Genomic DNA, 16,648 nt, shown 5'->3' on the forward strand with positions numbered 1-16,648 from the left:
TAAGAAAACAAGACCCATATATATGCTGTCTACAAGAGGCCCACTCAGCACACATGAAAGTGAAGAGATGGAAAAAAATTTTTCTATGCAAATAGAAATGAAGAAAAAGCAGGGGAAATAATACTTATTTCTGACAAAATAACCTTTCAAACAGAAACTACAATAAGGAACAAAGAAGGTCACTACCTAATGATAAATTGAACTATCCAACAAGAGGATATAACCATTGTAAATATTTATGCATCCAATATATGAGCACCTAAATATACAAAGCAGATTTTGATGGACATAGAGGGTGAGATTGACAGCAACAGAATAATAGTAGGGGATTTTTAACACAACATTGACATCAATGGATAGATCCTTCAAACAGAAAATCAACAAAGAAACAACAGCCTCAAATGACATACGAGATCAATTGGATTTTATTGATATCTTCAGAATATTTCAGCCCAAAGAAATAGAATATACATTCTTTTCTCAAGTGCTTATGATACATTTTTTAGGACAGACATGTTAGGACACAAAATAAGTCTCACTAAATTTAAGATTGAAATCATATCAGCCATATTCTCTGACTACAATGGCATAAGACTAGAAATCAACTAAAATAGAAAAACTGAAAAATATTGAAACACTTGGAGGCTAAATAGCATGCTATTCAATAACAAATGGGTTAACAATGAGATCAAGGAGGAAATCAAAAATTTCTTGGAAACAAATGATAATGAACATACAACCCAAAATTTATGGGATACAGCAAAAGGAGTCCTGAGAGAGAAATTCATAATATTACAGGTAGACCTTAAGAAGCAAGGAAAAGCTCCAATAAACAATCCTACACCTAAAAGAAAAAGAACAACACATAAAGCCCCAAGGAAATGGACAAAAATAATAAAGATCAGAGCAGGAAACAATGACATAGAGTCTAAAAAGCCAGTAGAAAAGATGAATGAAACCAAGAGCTGGTTCTTAGAAAAGGTAAATAATATTGACAAACCTTTAACCAGACTCACCAAGAAAAAAAGAGAGAGGACTGAAATAAATAAAATTAGAAATGAAAGAGTAGCAGTAACAACTGATATCACAGGAATACAAAAGATTGTAAGAAAATACTATGAAGATATAACATCAAAAATTGAACAACTTGGGTGATATGGATAAATTTCTAGAAACATACAATCTTACAAAACTGACTCTGTAAAAACCAGAAAACTTGAGTGAATCAATTACAACAATGAAAATGAAACACTTATTAAAAAACGTCTAGCAAACAAAAGTCCTGGACTGGATGGCCTCACAGGCAAATTTTATCAAACAGTCAAAGAAGAATTAAAACCTATTCTTTTCAAATTATTCCGAAAAATTGAAAATGAGGGAAGACTTCCAAGTTCATTTCACAAAGCATGCATTATTCTAATTCCAAATCAAGTAAAGACACTACTAAGAAAGAAAACTATAGGCCAATATCCCTGATGAACATAGATGCTAAAATTCTCAACAAAATATTAGCAAACCGGTTACTGGAAAACAATAAAAAGATCATACTTCATAATCAAGTAGGATTTATTCTGGTGAAGCAAGGCTGGTACAATACTCGCCAATCAATAAAGGTGATTCATAACATGAACAAAATAAAGGATAATAAATTACATGATCATATCAATAGATGCAGAAAAAGCATTTGATAAAATCCAGTACCCACTTATGATCAAAACTCTCAGCTAAATGGGAATACAAGGAACACACCTCAACATAATAAAGGTCATAAATAACAAACCAGTAACAAACATCATACTCCATGGGAAAATCTGAAAGCAATCCCCTTAAGATTAGAAACAAGACAGAGTTGGCCCCTTTCAGCACTCTTTACTCAACATAATACTGGAAGTCCTAGCTATAGCAATCAGATCATAAAAAGAAATAAAGGCATCCAAATTGGGAAAAAGAAATATAACTGTCATTATTTGCTGTTGACATGATACTGTATATAGTAAACCGGAAAGTCTCAGCCAAAATACTTCTAGACTTGATTAATAAATTTGGCAAGGTGGCAGGATATAAAACTACTATTTGGAAATCAATGGCATTTATATACACCAAAAATAAACTGTCAGAGGAGAAATTAAGGGAATAACCCTATTCACTATTGTCACAACAGCAAAAATAAAGTACTTAGAAATAAATTTAACTGAGGAGGTAAAAGATTTATGCTCAAAAAATTATAAGACATTGAAAAAAGATATGGAGGAAGATACAAACAAGTAGAAGCATATAAAATGTTCATGGAAAGGTGAATTAACATTATTAAAATGTCCATACTGCCTGACCAGGTGGTGGCACAGTGGATAGAATATCAGACTGGGACACAGAAGACCCAGGTTTGAAACTCCGAGGTCGCTGGCTTGAGTGCGGGCTCACCAGCATGAGTGCAGGGTTGCTGGCTTGAGCATGTGATCATAGACATAATCTCATGGTCACTGGCTTGATCTCAAGGTCGCTGGCTTGAGCAAGGGGTCACTCACTCTGTTGTAGCACCCTCCCCCAGTATAGGCACATATGAGAAAAGCAATCAATGAACAACTAAGGAGCTGCAATGAAGAATTGATGCTTCTCATTTCTCTCCCTTCTTGCCTATTTTTCCCTTTCTCTGTCTTTGTTACAAAACGAAAAATGTCTCTAATACCCCAAACAATCTATAAATTCAATACAATGGCTATTAAAATACCAATAGCATACTTTACAAATCTAGAACAAATATTCCAAACATTTATCTTGAAGAAAAAATGAACCCAAATAGCCTCTGTAATCTTGAAAATGAAGAACAAAGTGGGAGATATCACACTTCCTGATTTCAAGTTATATACTACAAGGCCATTGTACTCAAAACAACTTGGTACTGGCATACAGATCAATGGAATAGAACAAAAAAAACAGAAATAAACTCATGTCTTTATGGTCAGTTGATATTTGACAAAGGAGGCAAGAGCATACAAGGGAGTAAAGACAGTCTCTTCAATAAATGGTGTTAGAAAAATTGGACAGGTACATCCCCCCAAAAATGAAACTAGGCTACCAACTTATGCCATTTACAAAAAACAAACTCAAAATACGACAAAAGATTTAAATGTAAGTCATGAAACCATAAAAATCGTAGAAGAAAACATAAGTAGTAGACTCTTAGACTTCTCAGGTAGCAATATTTTTACCAATATATCTCCTCAGGCAAGTGAAATAAAGGAAAAAAATAAACAAATGGGACCACATCAAGCTATTATGCTTTTGCACAGCAAAAGGCACCATTAACAAAATAAAAAGACAGCCTACTCTATAGGAGAACATATTTGCTGATATATCTGAAAAGGGGTTAATAACCAAAATTTATAATTACTTATGAAATACATCAGGAAGACAAACAATCCAATAAAAAAAATGGGCAAAGAATCTGAATAGACACTTCTCCAAAGAGGACATACAGATGGCCAATAGGCATATGAAAAAATGTTCAACGTCACTAATCATTAGAGAAATGCAAACTAAAACCACAGTGTGATATCACTTCACACTTGCCAGAATGGCTACCATTAATAAATCAACACACAATAAGTGCTGATGTGGGTGTGGGGGAAAGGGAATCCTGTGCATTGCTGGTGGAAATGAAGACTTGTGCAGACACTGTGGAAAACAGTATGGTGTTTCTTCAAAAAATTAAAAATCCTTGGACTGCTTTATGATTCAACTATCCCACTTCTATGAATATATTCTAAGAATACCAAAACAGGAATTCAAAAGAAGATAAGCATCTTCATGTTCATTGTAGTGTTGTTGGCAATAGGCAAGATCTGGCAACAGGCTAAGTGTCCATCAGTAGCCAAATGGATAAAAAAGCTGTGCTACATTTACACAATGGAATACTATGCAGCTATGAAAAATGAAGAAATCTTAGCTTTTGAGATAGCATGGATGCACCTGGAAATTATTCTGCTAAGTGAAATTGGCTAGACACAGAGAGATAAATATCATATGATCTTATTTATATGTGTAATCTAATGAACACAATACATGGAGAAACAAAATAGAAACAGAGACAGGGTCACAGGGAACAGATTGACAGCTGTCAGGAGGAAGGGGGAAGAGGGATGGGATCAAGAAGGTGAAGGGTTTAGTCAAATTATATACACATAACACATAGATACAGACTAGAGGGTAGCAGTTCTCATAGAGGAAGAGGGCATGGGGGTTGGGGCAAGTGGGGTGAATGAGAATGGAAAGAGACTTTGCATGCAGTGAATAGAGTGTCAACCTGGATGGATGAGGACCCGGGTTAGAACCCTGAGGTCACTGGCTTGACTGCGGTATCATCTGGCTTGAGTACTTGATTGTGAGATTATCATCATGACCCTAAAGTTGCTGGCTTGAGCCCAAGAGGTAGCTGGCTTGAGGAAGGAGTCACTCTCTCTGCTGTAGCCCCCCCTCCCCCAGTCAAGGCACATATGAGAAAGCAATCAATAAACAACTAAAGTGTCACAACAATGAGTTGATGCTTCTCATCCCTCTCCCTTTCTAACTGTCTGTCCCTGCTTGTCTATCCTCTCTCTCTGTCTCTGTTGTAAAAAATAAAATAAAATAAAATTAAAAAATATAAAAACCCTCCATATTACCTTATTAGTTGCTGGTATAATAAAATAATCTTGGAATAGAACAAATCCCTCTACAGAACCTGAACATGGTATCAGATGGCTGGGTCCTTTTATTGGAGACCACTAACATACCCAAATTGTGGTATGGAGATCTGCAACATTAGTGTCACCTGAGAGCTAGTTAGAAATACCAAATCTCAGACCACCCTCCCCCCACCAAGACTTATGAATCAACATCTGTGTTTCAGAACCTTCAATGATGTCCTAGAAATGAGTCAGTTAGTCAAAAGTTAATAAGCACTGGGCAGGCTTTATATTCCCAGTTCCGAGCATACCCATGCAGCATTTATTCTACACTGCCTCAATCTATGCTTTACTAGGTAATAAATCAGGCAATCTTAGAACTCTGTTCCAAGCCACCCATAATTTGTCTTCAATTTATCTGTGAGAAATGGCAAAATGCATTTAGGTAAAGATAAGGATCATGGGGAAATGAGGATGTCTATGGAAAATCACAAATACTTTAAGAGTACAGCAGTGGTTCTCTGTGAGGGCAATTTTCCCCCAGGGGACATTTGACAATGTCTGAAGACATTTTTGTTTGTTACAAGTGGGGGAGTGTGCTACTGGTGTATATGGGTAGAGGCCAGGGACACTGCTAAGCATCCCCCATGTAGCGCAGGACAGTTTCCCACAACAAAGAATTATCTAGTTTGAAATCCAGACAAACCTTGGATTAAATGAAATAATATATACAAATGATCAGATCCTTAAATATTCAAAGCATAACTTCAAAAAAAGGGAACCTGACAGAGCTTACTACATTCTGATCAGCAGCTATGTGTTAAACATGAAAGCTCTAGATTCCCTTCAAAGAGTAGTATATACTTTGGCATAGAGAGCTGAGTCTTTCTTTGAACAAAAGTTCTTTTCCAAAACTATACCATGTAAAACCAACTGCTCAGGAATTCATGATATACACAGAAAATTGTTTACACAAATTCCAATTTTCAAAATTAGCATGAAATAAAAAAGAAACCATTTCTTAATTTCCCTTTCTTCATGTAAAAGCATATATCATGAAGTAATTAAAAATTAAATATAAAAAATCCAAACCAAAAAGTAGCTACCAGAAATACCATCCAAATAGAGTTAACATATTTTTGTATGTGAGCATTAAAGAATTCTGACTGCCAGCCCTGGCCGGTTGGCTCAGTGGTAGAGCGTCGGCCAGGCGTGCAGAAGTCCCGGGTTCGATTCCCGGCCAGGGCACACAGGAGAAGCACCCATCTGCTTCTCCACCCCTCCCCCTCTCCTTCCTCTGTCTCTCTCTTCCCCTCCCGCAGCGAGGCTCCATTGGAGCAAAGATGGCCCGGCGCTGGGGATGGCTCCTTGGCCTCTGCCCCAGGCGCTAGAGTGGCTCTGGTCGCAACAGAGCGAAGCCCCCTGGTGGGCAGAGCGTCGCCCCCTGGTGGGCATGCCAGGTGGATCCCGGTCGGGCGCATGAGGGAGTCTGTCTGTCTCTCCCCGTTTCCAGCTTCAGAAAAATACAAAAAATACAAAAAATAAAATAAAAGAAAATAAAATAAAAATAAAGAATTCTGACTTCCCTGGTACCAGGGCAAAAAAGAAAAGATTATAGTTTTCCCTTTTAGTGGCTGCCTTTTAGTTTCTAAGAGTAATTTATGAATTTATGAATAGTTTAAGATTCAGAACGATTTCTCCAGGGTCACTGAACACCACTACACTAAATGTTACCTCTTTCACGATCCTGTCCCTAGGACACACATCCCAAGCCTCTGTACCAACAAAAATGAATTGTCCTTATCAATGGGTCCAGAGGCCATATGAAGTACAAAGCAAAAGGTGAGGTTTGAGGGAACTGCTTTTAGCTTTACTTATAATGCAAGTTCTCTAAGGGCAGAACTGGTCTCTTATCCCCTGGTTGGCAAACTGTGGCTCACGAGCCACATGTGGCTCTTTTGGCCTGTTGAGTGTGGCTCTTCCACAATACCACGTGCGTGTGCTACCTAGATAAGGAATGTACCTACCTATATAGTTTAAGTTAAAAAAATTTGGCTCTCAAAAGAAATTTCAATCGTTGTACTGTTGATAATTGGCTCTGTTGACTAATGAGTTTGCCGACCACTGTATCCCATATAGGGCTGCAATGGTCCACAAGTAGCAAACATTTAAATGACAGGATGTCGGTGAAGACTTCAGTTTAAGGTCCAACAGTTTAAGCCCTTTCCCCACAAAATTATCTTTGCTGAAGACAAGTATACAGCAGTGTTCTGTGCTCATCAAACCCATTTTTTATCTTTCTTTCACTCTGGCCCCAATGCTCAGCCACAGGACAATTCACAGCCTAATCTGTAGTTAAGTGGGGCTGTTCGAATCACTTCTAGTCAATGGAATATGGTGATAAATTATGTACACATCTTTGAAACCTGACCTGCAAAACATTCTGTACAACACTGCTTTACACACACACACACACACACACACACACACACACACACACACACACACACCTAGACCAAGGGACACTTGCAGAGTACCCAGTGTAGGACCCTGAAGCCCCAGAGGATGGAGAGGCCACTAAACACTAAAGTGAAAGTGGCCAGGGTCAGTGAATTACTGTATGGAGCACAGCCCTCCCTCCCTCTATCCCTAGCCCCACCTCCCATCATGTTTAGCCACTGAGGTGTTGAATTAGAGTAATTGGCTTGTCCTGACTAATCCCTTTGTCTTTAAAAATACATTCCCTCTACTAAAATCACGAGCTATAAAGTTTCACTTCAGCCCATAATATTACATTGATATCACCTACACTTTCTGCCATTCAGTTTTTACCTCCCATTTTCATCTTGACAACAGCTCTCCATAGCACTAAGGACAGGAAATTCTTAGAGTTAATATGCTTAGAATTTCCACTCTGATTCAAATTCCCACTGAAAGCAAACCCAAGTGAAATTAAACCCAGAGGCATGTGAGGTCCAATTGTTCTCAGGCCTGCTGCCTAATGGCAATCAACCTTTGGATCCAATGGCATGTGGGACTTGCCTCAGAGGTTTGACTTGATGTTCATGGCTGGTCTGCATAGCATTTTAGGGAATGATTACTGTCCCAATGCTTTAGTTCCTAAGTATTCCCTTATGTGTCAATGTTATTGACCAGTAGAACTGAAGAAAGCCAGATAGTTTTTGGGGAAAAGGACAATTAGGCTAGATAACATAGGGCTAGGCAAGAAAGAACATGAGGAGGAAAGCTGGAAAGAAGTTCCTGGAATATGTGGTAGTTATTAGGGCTATTCATCAATATTTCAGTTTTCCTCCTGCTAAAAACAATGGTAGCTCTGCACTTCCCTGCCATGTCAAAGTTTAGCCATATGTCTTGCTCTGGCCAATGACATAGGAGTAAAGGTAATCTGTGTCATTTCTAGAAGTCTTTAAAAAGAGGGCACAATTTGCTATGTTGCTGTCCCATGCCACTGGAACTAAATTCCAAATGGCAAGGAGAGTCAGCCAGCATCCCCAGGTGACAATGACATGTGCCAACCTGAAATAGATATGCAGTGTAAGAAATAAACCTTTATTGTTTTGAGTCACTGAGATTTGTATGATGTGACTGCATCATAATTTAGCCTATACTTATTGTCGTAAGGTATCCATCCTTGATGAGGAATGAACTTTAATACTCAAAATGAAGAAGATCAGCCTGACTGGTGGTGGTGCAGCCAATAAAGCATCAACCTGGGACACTGAAGTCCTAGGTTCAAAACCATAAGGTTGCTGGCTTGAGCTCAGGCTCAACTGGCTGAGCTCAGGCTCATTCACCAGCTTGAGTTTGGGGTCAGCAGCTTGAGCATGGAATCATAGACATGACCCCATGGTCGCTGGCTTGAGCCCAAACGTCACCGGCTTGAGCATAAGGTTGCTGGCTTGAGCAAGGGGTCACTGGCTTGGCTAGAGCCCCCTCCCCATCAAGCCACATATGAGAAGCAATCAATAAACTAAAGTGCCTCAACAACAAATTGATGTTTCTCATCTCTCTGATTTCCTCACCCTTTCTCTTTCAAAAAAAAAATGGAGAAGATAAAAAATATTCCTATAATTTTTATATCTCTTCCCAAAATTTCAGGATAAGTGTGATCCTTCCACAAGGTAATAATCAGAATTACTCTAGAAAGAGAAACCAGGACTTACTTACCTATTTGACTAAGCCCACTGTGTCTAGAACAGGGGTCATGGGCCATATCTGACCTGCAATTTGTTTTTGTAAAGAAAATTTCATTGTAATACAGCAACACCAAGTAATTTCCATATTGTCTATGGCTGCTTTCATATTACAGTAGAAGTGTATTGCAACAGAGACTATATGGCCTGCAAAACCTAAAATATTTATTATCTGGCCCTTAGAATAAATTCCTACCTCCTGGTCTAGAAGGAGCCAAATAAAATAAATCCATGGAGTGTCCGGAAAAGAAATCCAACACGCCCTGCCACTCAGAGTAAAGAGCACATACTCTTGGTAGCCATGTAGCCAGGATTACACAGAGATTGAGAGTTGGTACTGTCAGGATTTTAATTAGTGTTTCAGGCCTTTTTGGAGGTAGAGAAATGAAAGAAGCACTAATAGAAATGATTTCCAATAAGAATATCTTTAAAATTCTGTTGATTACCACCTCCCCACCCCTTCCCCAGTATCAGGATGGAGACAGGATCTGAACAAAGGATATACACAGTATATGTCAGGATTAGTAAACCTGACAATCCTCAGAATGACTCAGTGGAAAGTTGCTTAAGTGCTTGCTCAAAATGATTCACTGCCTTGGAGATTCCATGGCAAGTGAGATTCTTAGGCTAAACTGGACGGTACGGTTTGTCCACCTCCCTGAACTGAACACAGGGCAAGCAGACAAGCCCTACTGAGGGAAAAGGCTCTTGGAGAGTCTGATGAGGGTCTCAGCCTGCTGGAAACTGCTTCTGCTGTGGCCATTGGCTGCCCTCTGGGGGTGGGGGTGTACATGGTCTGGCTGGAATGCTAGGAATCCTGGGCTGGCTTAGCAGGCACTCCAATTGGCATGATGTTCTACATGCTCCAAAGACTTTCTCCAGTGTCCCTGGCATCCAATGACTATACTTGGACTTAAGATTTTTAAGGCTGGGCAGGTCCTTGGAAGCCTTCTATCTTAGTACCGGATCACTCCTTCATTATGTGGTACCAGCAAATGAGCTGGCCTTTCCCCTGCAGATGGGATGCTGGCCATTTGCTCCCATGCCTTGGCCTGGCTCTTGGCAGGGCTGCCTGGAGAAGCCAGCTGCTTGGCTGAAACTTGGTCTTTGGTGGCTGTTAACAGGTTTTTCTTCAATTCAGCTATTGATGAGTTACCGTTGGTTGACTGGGCGAGGGGCCAAAGGCCTGGGATGGAAAATAGGAGAAAGAAGATAAAAGGATACTTTACTTGGACCTATGAGTTAAATTGTCTTGTCTTTTAGCAGTTGATTCTGAACTTAGTCTAAACTAGGTGTTTTCTCAGAATTTTCCAGAGAAAAAATGGAGGAGAGAGGGAGTTATGCCTGATGTTCTTGGTTACCATCAAGTTTAGAGAATTTGGAATGCAGGTGAGGTCTGAAACCCAAAGTGATAGAACATTTTCATCAGCTTGCCAGGCAGCCTCCCAAGGTTATCTAGTCTGTACACAACCACCTGCACAGCCCATGGCCATGTCCTCAGAGCTGAGGCCGTCTCGCTAAGACAACATGAGCGCTGACTGGCTCCAAAGCACTGAGAGAGACAGAAACAGATTTTCTTGAAACATGTAACATTAAACATAATAGACAATAGGAAAGCCTTAGAGAGTTCATTTATTCCACACACATTTGCCCAGAGCCTACACTGTGCCTTGGCACATGAGGAGATAAATTATTGAGTTATAAGTTATTTTCATATCATAGGAGATTAATCTCAGTTACAAGCAGTGAAGAGAGTGGAAAGGAAGAGAATATTTACTTTTTTGAAACTTATTTGCAAGAAAATGTGACAGAAACATATTCCAGGAGGCAGGGAGACATGGTTTCTAGGCAGGTTGTGCTAATTATAATGAGCACTGTGGCTTCAGGGAAGTTATAGAGTCTTTCTCAGTTTCTCCATTTGACAAACATAAAGGAAAAGGGCTGGAGAAATAACCTTTTCTAGATATAATTTTATGTGGTTGCAAAATATAGTATTCCTGCCCTCAAAAAGTTTATGATCCATTTGCAAGTCACTGATCAGATAAATGGAAGGAAGAAAATTAAATTAAATCCAGCAAAAGGTGTCCAGTGAATGGTATAAAGCTCTGCCATTCATTACAGCAGCCACTAGTCACCTGTGTCAATTTATATTTAAACTAATTAATATTAAATACATTTATCGGGCAGTTAGTTCTTCAGTCACATTCCAAGTATCAAACAACCACACGTGATAGTGGTTGTCACACTGAACAGTACAAATCTAGAATATTTCCATCACTGCAAAAATTCTATTGTGCAGTATATATACCAATGTAAACAACATGTGTCAATGTCCAAGAAGTAGAGAACTTCTCCTCTATGCCTTCAAGGCCTGGGCTCATTGTGGCTGTTCAGCTGTAACTAGTGCTGACCTGTCCAGACAGTGTGGCTCTATTCTGGCCACCATTATTGCTCGGCTCAGAGAGCTCCGCCACTCCACACTTCCTCCACTGAGTCTACTCCTTTGATCTCTCCCCAGGGCCTTTGGGAAAGCCACAACCATCCAGTCCTCTAATAAAAAATTCCCTTTAAACAGACCTATGAATAATCTAGATAATCCAGCAATTCATACATCTTTTAGAGTTCCCTGGGCTATTCGCCCAAGGGTTATAGTATATAAAGTCTAAAAGACCAGTTTGATTGATCAGTGAAAGCCAGTATTATACTATTTACTAGTTGGGAGAAGCAAGCATGGCCCAAACTGAGGAGAAAGACCTTACATGCTCCCTCCACAGCACTATTAATAACATAAAAAAATTATCCGATTTCATCCCAAAGACAGATTGCAAATCAAAACAAATAAAAGAAAGCAAAACAAAGGAACAGCAAGACAGGCGCAAGGGCTCCCCAGTGGTTCCCCAGGCTTCCTCTAGCTCATGAGATGAGTGTGGGTGTGAGTGTGTAAAAGCCCATGTGAGAGTTAGTGTGCTCTATGAGGGTCACGTGTGTGTCAGTGAGGACTTCTTTGGGGGAGGTAGACTTGGTGGCTTTATGATGAGGGTTAAGAAAATGTCCTCTGACTCAGAGCAGGCCTCTCTGTTTTTCTTGTTTGGGGAGAATTTAACTTTTGTTGAACAAATGCATGCTTAATTCCTTTGAAGGGGGCAGGGAGGACAGTGTCATAACACAGATAATGTTAATGGCTGCTATTTTAACAATCTAAACTCACTGCCCTGGGGCGCCAAAAGAAACTAAACAGTCTTACTGCAAAGTGTGCAACTAAAAAAAAATCAAATAAATAGCTGAAGGCGCACTCACACTGAACTTTGCCCAACTCAGTGTCAATCAACAAGTTTCCATTGAATGCTGGACAGGCCAACTTCTCTCCCAAAGAGAACACAGAAAACATTGTAAGTTCAGTTTGGGGGCATTTGGATGATATTCTGTATCCTATCCTTCCAGCCCCCCCACCCTGCTTCTTTCCTCTCCCAGCTAAGATTTTTTTGTTCCTTCATCCAACCCCTCCCAAGTTAATTTCTTTCTAATGCATCTCCTTGGCTCTGGCCCTAAATGCAGTAGTTCTTCTATTTTGTGTTTCCACACATGTGGACAGACTGCTGACCAGGGCCTCAAGGCAGGTTTGCATTGTCTGTAAAACCTTCTCACCTGCCATGTGTTCTATAAGGACAGGAGAAAGTCAACTCAAATGTATACAAACTAATGATATGGCTCCATCTTAAAAAAACAAATCCTGACATTTTGCTAAGTCACATGCTGAAAAATTGTATTGCTCCAGTGTTAGAATATGGCCTAGGTACATATTTGAAACCAGCCAGATATGGCCACCTAAGTCTCAGCATAAAATACTTATCTCTTTCCTGGCAAGATTCTCTCCACTTCCTCATATTGCTCTCTGGCCCTGCATTCTAAAACAATAAAAAAGAGCTTGAATTTATCAAGGGCATACTATAAGCCATGCCCAGTGTTTAGCCTGTTACATGTATTAATTCATTTAATCCTTGCAGTGATCATCTGAGGCAGGAATTATTACTACCCCTCACAAAGCCTCTCTCACACACTCAGAAATGCCCCTCAGATACACTTGTACTTGCATTGAGTTGTGTATAAAGTTAATGAAGGCCTTCCGCACGTCTCCTCAGTACTCAGTTCTTCAAGGTCTCCTCTTACATAGTCTCTCTACTGACATCTAGAATTCTACTGGTAGTGAATTATTTTAGATAAGCATTGACCTTTTTTCTGCTAAAGAATTAATCCCCCTGAAGGAATAATCCAGCCTCATTCTCATCAGCTGTTAATGACTATGTGGGAATTTAGTGGCTGAGAGAGAGGTGAGGATGTGGGGTACTAAGAGAGAGGAAATGAATACAAGAAAGATGCCCGGGAGCATGGAAGACAAACTTCATTTACTCTCAATATTTACAGTGGGTTCGCTCTACAAAATAATGTCTAACTGTAGGGCATAGGAGATCCTTTGTGCATGGATCTCCATCAACCTGACCTTTCAAGCTTCCTTCCTGCCACACACACCACACACACCACAGTCTTGGTCTCACACATGCTTTTTGGGCCTACTCTCCCTCCTCCCCTTCTCTATCTGGCAAAGTCTGATTCATCCGTCAGAACCCAGTTTGAATGTTCATTCTTCTCTGAGGAGCCTTGCTCCTGGATCTTGTAAAATGTTTCTCTCTCTTCCCTCTATGACTCTCTAGCCCTTGTTCACACTTTTACCAGAGTACTCATCTCATGATATTTTAATGATCTTGTTGTCTGTCTCCCCCATTAGACTGTAAGCTCCTTGAAGCAGGAATTCTGAAACTTCAGCACCATATATGGGACCTGGCCCAAAGCTTGCACTCAGTTAATGTTTGTGAAATGAATGAATGAATGATTGAGTGAATAGATGAGTAGATGTATACCACCAACTTATAGTTCAGAGGAGACTCCCTTCCCTTGGCTTCTCTGGGTAGAGCGGTTATCCAGGATTTCTCAATAGGATCACCACTGGAATTTGGGGTGGGCCACTTCCTCACTGCATTGTGTTCCTATTTATTGTGGAACATTTAACATCCCCAGTTCCTGCTCACTAAATGCCAACTGCATTACCCAAATCACTGTGATGACCAAAACGTTCCCCAACATTTCTAAAGCCCTGGGAGAAGGGGGAAGGCTGAACCTCCATGGATGGGAAACAGCACTACAGCAATGGCTCCTTTACCTCATCCAGTGGCCTGAGAAAACCCTTGCAATATGCTCATGGGTCCAGCCTGAATGTGAATTAACAAGAAAGTAAGGGATTAAAGCAGTTCTGACCTGCTAGCAAGAATTATGGCAGCTTAATCAGAACACCACAATACAGAGCAAAGAATCTGACTCAATGACTTTAAGATTGTGGGTTGGGGTTGGGAGGGGTCAGAACAAGCCAAAAATTGAAGCAGGATCCCCACCAAGCTTACAAGGCAGCACAGACCTTGTTACCTTGTCTCTGAGTGCATTCTTAACATGACCCAATGTTTCTGCGAAGGGCTCACTCTACTTTAAGAGCATCAGCATTATTGGGCAGCACACTCACACAGGACACCTCTGAAAATCAAAGAAATAGAAAGGAAAGGCAGAGGTGATGCCATTTATTTTATGCTTTCTGTCTGACATCATTAACCTGTCATCTGTTTCCTTTAGCCCATTTATAAATAGTTTCTGAGGCTGGAGACAATAATGGTCAGTGCCTGGTTATGTGGCTGCTGTTATTGGGATCTATGGGAACAAGTACCAAAATACCAGTTTAATTCAGGCTTTGCTAACATTCTCTCTTAATGATATAATAGGGGGACTCAGGATTTAAATGCTCCCCTTCTGCACATGACCTTGCTTATATTATATATAACTCTTTATACTTTCCAAAGCAATTTCCCATATCAACTTAGTTTTCACTGTCAGTGTAAATCTTAGAACAAGGTAAGAATTCTAACTCATATTTCCACGTTGATAAAGAGGCCTAAAGAGGCTACGCCTCTCTGTGAAAGTCCCATAGTGAGTTGGGGGAGAGCAAGGTTAGAGCCCATCTACTTATTGGTTCCATGTCTTCTTCCACACATGACAGCACAATTCAGCCTCAACTTGAGGGAGAAAACATATATCCCGTAGGAACAAAGCTATCTCATTTTCCCAAATGTGGTCCTGATTCTGGGAGCCAAATGGGCCCTCTGGTCAATGATATAGCCCTGAACCCAGACAGCTTCATCCAGATGCCAAAGTACTAGTACACTCTGTGCCTCAGAGTTTAGATAAAACCTCAAATTGTCCAAACGCCTTTTTACTAATTTCAAGAGCACATTTTGAGGGCAGAGAATATATGCTTACCCAGGCTTTAGTACTGCTCTGCTTTGTGGAGAAAAAAAAACACCCCAAAACAAACCAACACTAAAGATGACCAAAATAATGTAAATAATTAAACAAAAATAACAACAACACCCTCAACAGCCAGATGCACATATACAATCCTATACTTGATTGTAAGACTTAGATGTCTCCTGGTCATTTTTGTCTCCTTTCATAACCATCTAAAACAAATGAAAATGTAGTATCATTTAAAATATATTATTCTGAGAAATGTAACTAAAATACAAATGTACAATTGAAATGATTATTGTAAAACACTCTTGTAACTACCATGCAGGTCAAGAAAGAAAGTACTGCCAACAATCCAGAAGCCCCCTCACTCCTGACTGGAGATCATCACAATTTTAAATTTGGGAAAAGTCATTGTTTTGCTTTTTATTAAAGTTTTATCTTAATTATGCAGCTCCCTAAAGGTATCATTTTGTTTTACCTGTTTTGAACTTCATATTAACTGCATCACATTGTGCATGTTTGTACGTATATGTCTCTTGCTTTTACTCAACATTGAACTTGAGCTGTTATATACTGACTTTTAAAAGACTTCTGCTCCCCGTATCCATGCCTAGAAGTATTTCCTTGTACTTACCCTTTTTTATGCTAAAGCTCATTTCTACTCACCACTGCTCCCCTTTTGGAGATGTAAGGAGAAAACTGCTCAGTGTCCTCTAAGACCCATTTATCTTTTTGGAGATTGTTGAAGTCTCTTCAGTCTTTCTTTCACCAGGCTCAGTAATTATACTTTCCTTTCAACATTGCCTTATAGGTTTGATACTCTAATCCTTTAATAATCTTTCTGATAAAACCATACTGGATAGAGCCAAACATGATTTCCCTCAGAAAGCAATCTCAGGAAAGGCCCATTTGGAAATGTACTTTTCCAAATAAATGGAAACAGGGACACAGTTGTAGTCCTATGGATTTCTCCAAATGATAAAAAACCTGCAAGTAATTAGTTCCTAATAGATGATGCTCTCTGAAGGTCCCTGGGAAATGTTAATAAGGAATGGGTCTGTCTTTCACACAGTTACAGCTTGTCATTGGTATAATTGTTCAAAACAGTGTGGTCTCTGGTATCTTCCTCATCCTCTGAAATATGTTCTCTGAAAACCAACATTTTCTAGATTCTTCTAACACCCTTTTGTTGTCTCCTGACTTCCTCACTTCTACCACTGGCTTCTTCTCAAATTTCTTTACCATGTTCTTTAAAATTTGAAAGAGAGAGAGATACGCAATATGGATAAACCTTAAAGACATTGTGCTAAATGAAATAAGCCAGTCACAGAAAGAAATATATACTATACTGTAGAATTCCACTTATATGAGGTACCTAGTCAAATTCATAGAAGACAGAGAGTAGAGTGGGGTTTGCCAGCA

General features: G+C 39.7%; 1 protein-coding gene across 5 annotated transcripts in view; it reads right to left on the reverse strand.

The window, feature by feature from the left end:
* CHRDL1 (chordin like 1) overlaps positions 1-16,648 on the reverse strand; it is a 143,188-nt gene that overhangs the window by 75,461 nt on the left and 51,079 nt on the right. The window lies entirely within an intron of this gene.

Source organism: Saccopteryx leptura, chromosome X (genome assembly GCF_036850995.1).
Source record: "Saccopteryx leptura isolate mSacLep1 chromosome X, mSacLep1_pri_phased_curated, whole genome shotgun sequence".
Classification (NCBI taxonomy): domain Eukaryota; kingdom Metazoa; phylum Chordata; class Mammalia; order Chiroptera; family Emballonuridae; genus Saccopteryx; species Saccopteryx leptura.